The sequence below is a fragment of the Nuphar pumila genome, chromosome 6 (assembly GCF_984573655.1).
Source record: "Nuphar pumila chromosome 6, dmNupPumi1.hap1.1, whole genome shotgun sequence".
In the NCBI taxonomy this organism is placed as follows: domain Eukaryota; kingdom Viridiplantae; phylum Streptophyta; class Magnoliopsida; order Nymphaeales; family Nymphaeaceae; genus Nuphar; species Nuphar pumila.
Window position 1 is genome coordinate 14,012,915 of NC_143254.1, and position 7,623 is coordinate 14,020,537.

At 37.9% G+C, this 7,623-nt stretch overlaps 1 long non-coding RNA gene across 1 annotated transcript; it reads right to left on the reverse strand.

Moving 5' to 3' along the window:
* Positions 1–2,414: 2,414 nt before the first annotated feature.
* Positions 2,415–3,888, reverse strand: LOC149834039 (uncharacterized). Its single transcript, XR_016432499.1, has 3 exons — positions 3,767–3,888; positions 3,058–3,228; positions 2,415–2,937 (listed from the first exon to the last, which is right to left on the reverse strand). It is a non-coding gene; the product is annotated as an uncharacterized LOC149834039 (long non-coding RNA).
* Positions 3,889–7,623: the final 3,735 nt, after the last annotated feature.

The window sequence follows — 7,623 nt, forward strand, 5'->3', positions numbered from 1 at the left end:
ATAAGACTTAAAGTCAAGTATCAATACTTCTTGGAATTGACAAATAACCTTTCCTGACGTACGACCTCTAAGACTCATCACAAGTGAGACAAGTGGGCTTCATTTGTGGGACTATACACAAGGATGTCATCAAAATACACAACCATGAACTTTCCTATAAAGGGCCGGAGAACTTACTTCTTCACTTTCATGAACGTGCAAGACACATTTGATAGCCCAAAAGGCATGACTAGTCACTCAAAAAGTCCATCTCGAGTTTTATAACTTGTTTTCCATTCATCTCTTTCGTGAATGCGAACTTGATGATAACTGCTTTTTAAATCAAGCTTCGAGAAGACTTTCGAGCTCGCTAGCATGTCTTACATGTCATCTAGCTGGGGAATAAGCAAACAATATTTAATTGTGATCTTATTGATCATCCGACTATCAACACACATGTGTTTGGACTCGTCTTTCTTAGGAGTAAGCAAGGTGGGAATTATAGTGCATGGGCTCACACTCTTCCTAATGAAACCCGGTGTCGAGAGGCTACTTGGAGGAGTAGGGAACCCCCCTATAGTCAGCCTCAGCTAGCCAGAACTCGTCGATGATTCTGGTTTCACCCCCAGCCGTCGGCCCCGTGTAGGAACCAACCAACCTCAGGTGGGGAGTATGCCCCCCTGCATCGACTTGAATGAGGTGATTGTTCTGGAGGCCAACTGCAGGGAGTTGTATTACCGACCAGTTGTTTGTTTTCATTCTTCGCTCCAGGATAGATGGCGAGTATCGTACCTACCCTCGGGTGAGCGAGACTACCTTCATCATTGGCCGATGTTTGTTGATGCTGGACCACTTGCTACCCTGTCGTTGGGGCACTTCCCTGATTGTGAATGACCTCACTTTGTGGAACATTTTCCACCCCTTTTGGCAGATCTTGACATGCATCTGATCAGATTTGTGTGTGTGTGAGATTCTTTTCTTCCAAGATTTTCCCAAACTAATTGATATGGTGATTGATATCTTTGATTTGTAGGAGTATCCCTTCTATAGTTTGCTCTAAACTTTGGATCACACCAGGTATTCTTTCATTACTAATGTAGAACTAATCATCAAGGCACCCAACTGTGTATTACAAACGATCAATGTGTGTTGTCATTTCTTCTTCAGAATCCACCATTGAATCTCGTGACTTGACGATCAATTGAGGTGAGAACCAAAATTTTTATATCAATCTACTGCAGTGAACAGGAGGATCGCTCCTGAACCCCGCAGGATTAAATACCTAACTATGCTAATAACTATGAAAATAAGAACTAAGAATAATGAATGAATTAAATGCCAAGGGAGAAACAAAGGAAATTAAGTAATGAGGGTTCTTTCTCAATAATATTTTATGTTTATTCTCTTCTTCATTAAACTATTTATAGAGGGGATGTGCCCTCCTGATGGATCACATATCAGGGTTTAAGAACAGGCCTAATAAAAGGACTTGGAGGATCCATTTGAACCATATCATGGTTCGGATCAGTGTCGGGTTGGCGAAGGGCTGTATGCGCGCTTCAGTTGCCCTTTGGTCATACGAGTAGACCTACGAATAACATTGTTTTCTTGGCCAGGCCCTTCACCCGTATGAGAGGATACCTCGAGATTCAAGCCCATTGGATAAATCTGAGTCAAATTTGGATCTTGACTCGAGTCACAGTTATCACAGGTCCGTACTGCATCACTTTCCTTGGTTAAAAGTTGTGTGATTCAGATAAATTCACGTCTTAATTTGTATCGCACATGAATCGAAACGAAAAACGATTCTGTGTCATTGGTGGACCAATGTTGTCAGTATCGGAATCAGACCTGTATCGTTTGACTAACAATTTAGGTGAATCAGCCGATACCGATACTTAAGTGAATCATTCTGAATCGGCCATTAAATAACAACAAACAACAACAACTACGCCTTCATCCCAAAACAATTGGGGTCGGCGATATGAACCAAAAAAGAAAATCATTCTGGGTCTTCCACATGAATCCTTCTCCTCCAATCATTTCTATCCAATGCCATGTCCTCGGCGAGGTTCAAAGCATTCATATCCTTGAATCGGCCATTAAATAATTAAAAAATATTATGTGTCAATCAGAACGTGACATGTGTTAAAGTCATTAAAATAATATTAATAAATAATTTTAACCATGTTTTAATATTTATTAAAAATTAGCCAATTGGGTTTTGAACCCGCAACGTCCCAACACAAGGTGACGTGCACTAGCTGCTCTTAACGCCCCCCCCCCCCCGTTGGTATCAACATGTTATCCTTGCTGTACCTTTTAATTCATTGATCCAGCGTCCTGAAACATTGAATCAACTCAATGGTCCATTTTATTAATGACTTCTAGAGATGTGTATATTTTTTGAAATATGATAATAAATGCATTGATTTGGCAATAAACATCTCGCAGATTGAATAGTTAGGTGCGATGAGATATCACGCCGAGTAACAGGGAGGCCCGACACACCGCAGGTCACTCCAAATTACAGCAAACAGTAAAAACACAGATTACAGAGCAAACAAAAAAACAAAATTACAGGGAAGACGACTTCTAGAGATATTCATACAGTTGCGTATCAATTCTAAAGGTGGACTGAGGATATACAACATTTGCAAATCTCTCTTCTACATGGCATTGATCCAAATAGTCAAAGACATTAGTATGGTGTTGGGCTTGGGCTGGCATACTTACTTGGTGACAATGGTGGTGGTGGTGGTGAAGGCATGACGAAATATGATCTAGGTCGATTAAATCTAGGCGCCGGTGGTGCAGGTGAGCTCCGAAAACTTGGAGACCACAGTAACACAGACCGTTCTTGGTTAGTCAGGCCGAGCCCGCTTTCATGATGAGAGACCTTGATCCGATCCCTTGTAACAGGCTCCCAACTCGATATATGTTTCTCCTCCAAACCACCTTTGCACACAAACCAAATTAAACATCAAAACCATATCCCAAATTCTATAGAACTAAGGAATTTAAAGGCATAACAGAGCGAGCTGAGAAGAATAGTTGGAACTTGGGCAAAGAACAAACCATCAACATTTCTTGGGCCCTGTTTGGGAGCCTTGCACTGAGATAGAAACACCATTTCCATGTGTTGCCACCTGTGAATAGTAATTAAATGTGGTGTTGCGGTTGCCAACTCTAGTCTCAATGCAGTGTTTCATCGATAACACTGTCCTCAAACAGTAAAGCATGAAAGCACTGGGGGAAGGTGCAACACATGTAGAAACACTAATTATACAGAAAATATATGAACAAATAAAACAATATGTAACAAAAGTGAAAAACTTCAACAAAAAAAAGGTGATATTCTGAAATTATCACCGTTATTTTGGTTTAGTATTGATAATTTAAGTTATTTGGTAAAATCACAATCATTTTAAAAAATATCGCCCATATTTTGTGACTGTGATGCAAACAAGCTCAGCTGCTAGCATCCTGCGAGAGTCCTTAGTCGAAATTTTGACTCTACAACAAATCCAGTTGGCTGGTCTTATATCAACTGCCATGGCTTGGTTCGGTCTAGTCTCTTAGATCCATGGAATCATGACAAAAACAACTTTTGTGGGTTTTTGGATGATCCACTTAACACCAAAAACCTGAGATAATTTGGGATAATACACCCCATAATATCCCAACTTATCCTAGTTTTCTGAATAACTGAGAACACCCCCTAAGTAGACAAAGACAAAATAACTTGCTCTGTTATGAGATAAAAAAGGAGGTAAGAAGGTCATACCATCTAAAACGAGGGAGAACGAGGTTGCTGGGAAACCTGCCATGAGATAGACGGTCAATATGGCAGCGAGAGAAATCTTCATTCCGACGAGGCCGTCCGATCACAGCTAGCGAGCGACCGACAGAGAGAGAGAGAGAGAGAGAGAGGGGGCTACGGATAATGGAGTTGACTTATTAAGGAAGGAGACGGAAACTCGTGCAGGTAAAATTATTGAAATACCCTTAGTCTTATTGGGTTTCTAAAATGTTTTATTTAGATTAAAAAAAATTTGTCTGCTCCAACGTTCGGACCTTTACTGGATCAGTGAGAATCCGGACTCGGACTAGCATCAAGGTTCTGGTCTCACTGCATGACACTAAGCAGAACCAGATCTGAATTGCACAATACATGTTTCATATTTGCCAACCGGTTAACTAATTAGACCTATGTTAATGTGCACCGGCTCAGGTCATATTGCATCCCTTCTAGGTTAGAGAACAGGCCACATGGGAGTCAGGTCACGCTTGATCTGATATGTATGGACCTTTGAAGAGTGGATCCAATTTCAGATCCATATCGATAGGGATGACAAGGAATCAGATTCTATCCGATATCCAACTGAATTTGATTAGGTTTAGTTGCATTTGTTAAGCCAAAACCATGTCTGAATGTAATCAGGTGTGGATATGGTTGTGATTTTTTTGCTACCGAATCAGAGAAATATCCAAATTTGATGCATATCTGAATCCGTTTACATGTACAAAAGCGGATTTTGGTATGAGCTTGTCACCCTCATAATCAGAATCTATTTAGCCAACATTTGATTAGTTGAATATGGTATTAGGCACATCGGATCCAAATCTGAACCATTTACATCTCTAATCTTGGATTTCATAGTAGAATCCGAGTCATGAGCTTAGTCTCTGTGGTATTAAATCCCATGAAAGTGGTCATCAACTATCATGCTAACATATACTGTGGATGATCTGATTAGGGTATTTGAGGATTATGCCTTTGCAAAATCGATGTTTGAAGCAATTTCAATAAAATATGATACTACCTTAGAAACTCATATAAAGTTGCTCTTGGAGCAATACAATTCATATAAAATATAAGTAGTCAACCATGTGAATAAGATGCTAGTAATGACAAAAGATTTAACTATAAGTGGGAATGCAATCTCAGATCGTATGCAGATATCTACTATTCTGCATAGCCTCCATTTTCGTGAAGGATGGTCACCGTTGTCCTTAGGCTGAGCCCCAAGAACTTGTCATTCATAGAGTTGCCTACCCAATTGAAAATTAAGTAATAATATATGCAGCAAGATAGAAAGAGTGAATTACAATTCGCTAAAAATGATGTTGGTGGTAGTCATGGTCCTCCCAGACAACCACAATTTAAAAGAAAGCCATTTAAATTTTTTGGCAAATTTGATAAGAAATAAGATCTAACATTCTACAAGCCACAAGGAGCCACCTCCCTGGTGAAGTATTTCAAGTATGAAAAAGTTGGACACTTTAAGAGAGATTGTCAGAGTCGCTAGAACCAATATAATAACAATATAAATAACATATTTAGTAGGCAATATGAGAGGCATGAGATAGTTTGCAAGACATTCAAGTGTTTATATGCGGATCAGAAACTTTCGGGATGGTGGGTGGATTCTAGAACAACATGATATATTGTCAAGAAGAAGGAAGGTGTGTTGGACATGACTGAGTTTAATCTAGAAGAACATCGGGTGTACATAGAGAACAACACCTCCTTTGATGTTATGGGTGTTGAGACTTATCGTATTGAAACCACAACAAATAATATTTTGTTGACTGATGTCCTTTTTGTACTATTCATGAAACAAAACTTTGTGTCTGTTCTAGCTCTTGCCCTTGTTAATAAGGGCTTTAAAGTTAGGTTTTCCTCAAGAAAGGTCATGGTGGGAAGACATGGTCGGATTATGTTTGATGCGGTCTTTGACAAAGAGCATGGGTTGTTTAAACTCAATATTTCTGATGTGAATAAAATAGCATCCACTTCTGGTTATATTGATAAGGTCTTTAATGTAGATGTTAATGTATGCCACCAAAGGTTATGACATATTAATTTAAAAAAACAAAGAAACTAGTAAAAAAATCTAATATCAAACTTTAAAGAAGCATCTTTCTATTGATGTAAATCCTGTATTTATAGAAAAATGATAAGAAAATCATTTTCAACTAATGTAATTAGAGCATCTAAATTATTAAAAATTATACATTCAGATATTTGTGGACCTTTTAATACTCAAACTTATAAAAGAATGCAATATTTTATATTATTTATTAATGATTATTCAAGATACAATTATATATATCTTATAACATATAAGTCTGAGGTATTAAACAAATTTAAAGAATATAGTTAAGAAGTAGAAACCCAACTTGAAAGAAGAATTAAGGTCTTACAGTCTGATTGAGGGGGATAATACACCTTAAATGAATTCACTGAATATTGTTAGTTGAATGAAGTCAAACCTCACATAACAACACTGGTAACATCACAACAAAATGGTATGGCTGAAAGATATAATAGGACTCTTCTTGACATGATCAGGTGCATGTTGTTTCATGCTTCAATACCCAAAATATTGGGGAGAAGCTATTTATACATCAACATACATTCTGAATAGGGTTCCATGTGAGGCAGTCTCCTCTACACCTTATGAGTTATGAATTGAAAGAAAACCAGACCTTAGTCATCTTTGTAGATGGGGTTCAGTAGCTCACATAAAAATAATATATTGATCAAGAGATAAACTTAATAGCAGATTCATAAGATGTACCTTTATTGAATATCTCAAATAAACCAAAGGTTATAGATTCTATGTAACACATGCGATTTTGATTTAGTTCAACTTTTAAATTCAGGTTAAATTCAAGCAAAATTCAAGAGTCTAAGTTGACCTAAGAATCTAGTTAGATCCATTACGAGCCGTAGAAATCGATAGAGATTCGATTTAATGATTTTAATTTTTGGTTAGTTCAAAAAATACAATTTTTAAAATTGATTAGCCTCAATTTTGAGATTTTTAAATTGGATAAGGCTTTGAATTTGTTTGTTTGAAGTTGACCGAGTTGTGTTTTGGATTGAAACCAAGTTTCAAAAGAGGCATAGGGAGTCACGCCCAACCTAGTGGGGTGCTAGGTGCTACTAGGGCGGCCTACAGGAGTTCAGGGGTGACTCAGGGTTTTATGGATCTTGGATGAGTTAGGTTCAGATCCAAACCTAAGTTTTGGATCCAATGTTGATTTGGATCTCATGTTTAGATATGGATATTTAAATTGAGTTTTAAAATTGGATTATCGTTTGGTTCCTGGATCCAACCCATCTAGGTTTGGATTCAGAATGTGGTTTGTGGATCCAGATCACTTGGATTTGGACCCAAGTGGGGCGCTACCTTGGTGCGGCCCACTTTGCTTTTTTAGAAGATATTTAATTAATTTATTTATTTATTTAAATAATTAGAGGGTTCTAGAAAGGTTGGGATGTCCCCCTCTAGTGGACCCTATATTAGTTAGATAAGATAAAGTCTTATTCAAGTAGGACTCTAAAGTGTCCTGAGTTGATTGAAACTCTTCTAGAAGAGTTTCAAAATTTGTTAAAAGTCCCATAGAAGGAGGCTTCTAGAAGGGACAACCCACCTAGTAGTTACTAGAGATAAATCTTATCTCTAGTAGGAGAGAGAGACCCACACGACGGAGGGGACGACCCCCAATGGTGGGATTTTTAAGCTACTTTTTCCTTAGTCTCCTATTTTTCTTTTATATTCTTCTTCTTTTTTGTTCTTCTTTCTTAGAGCTTTTTTCAGCAGTCATTGAAGCTTCTTCAAGGTTTGAAGA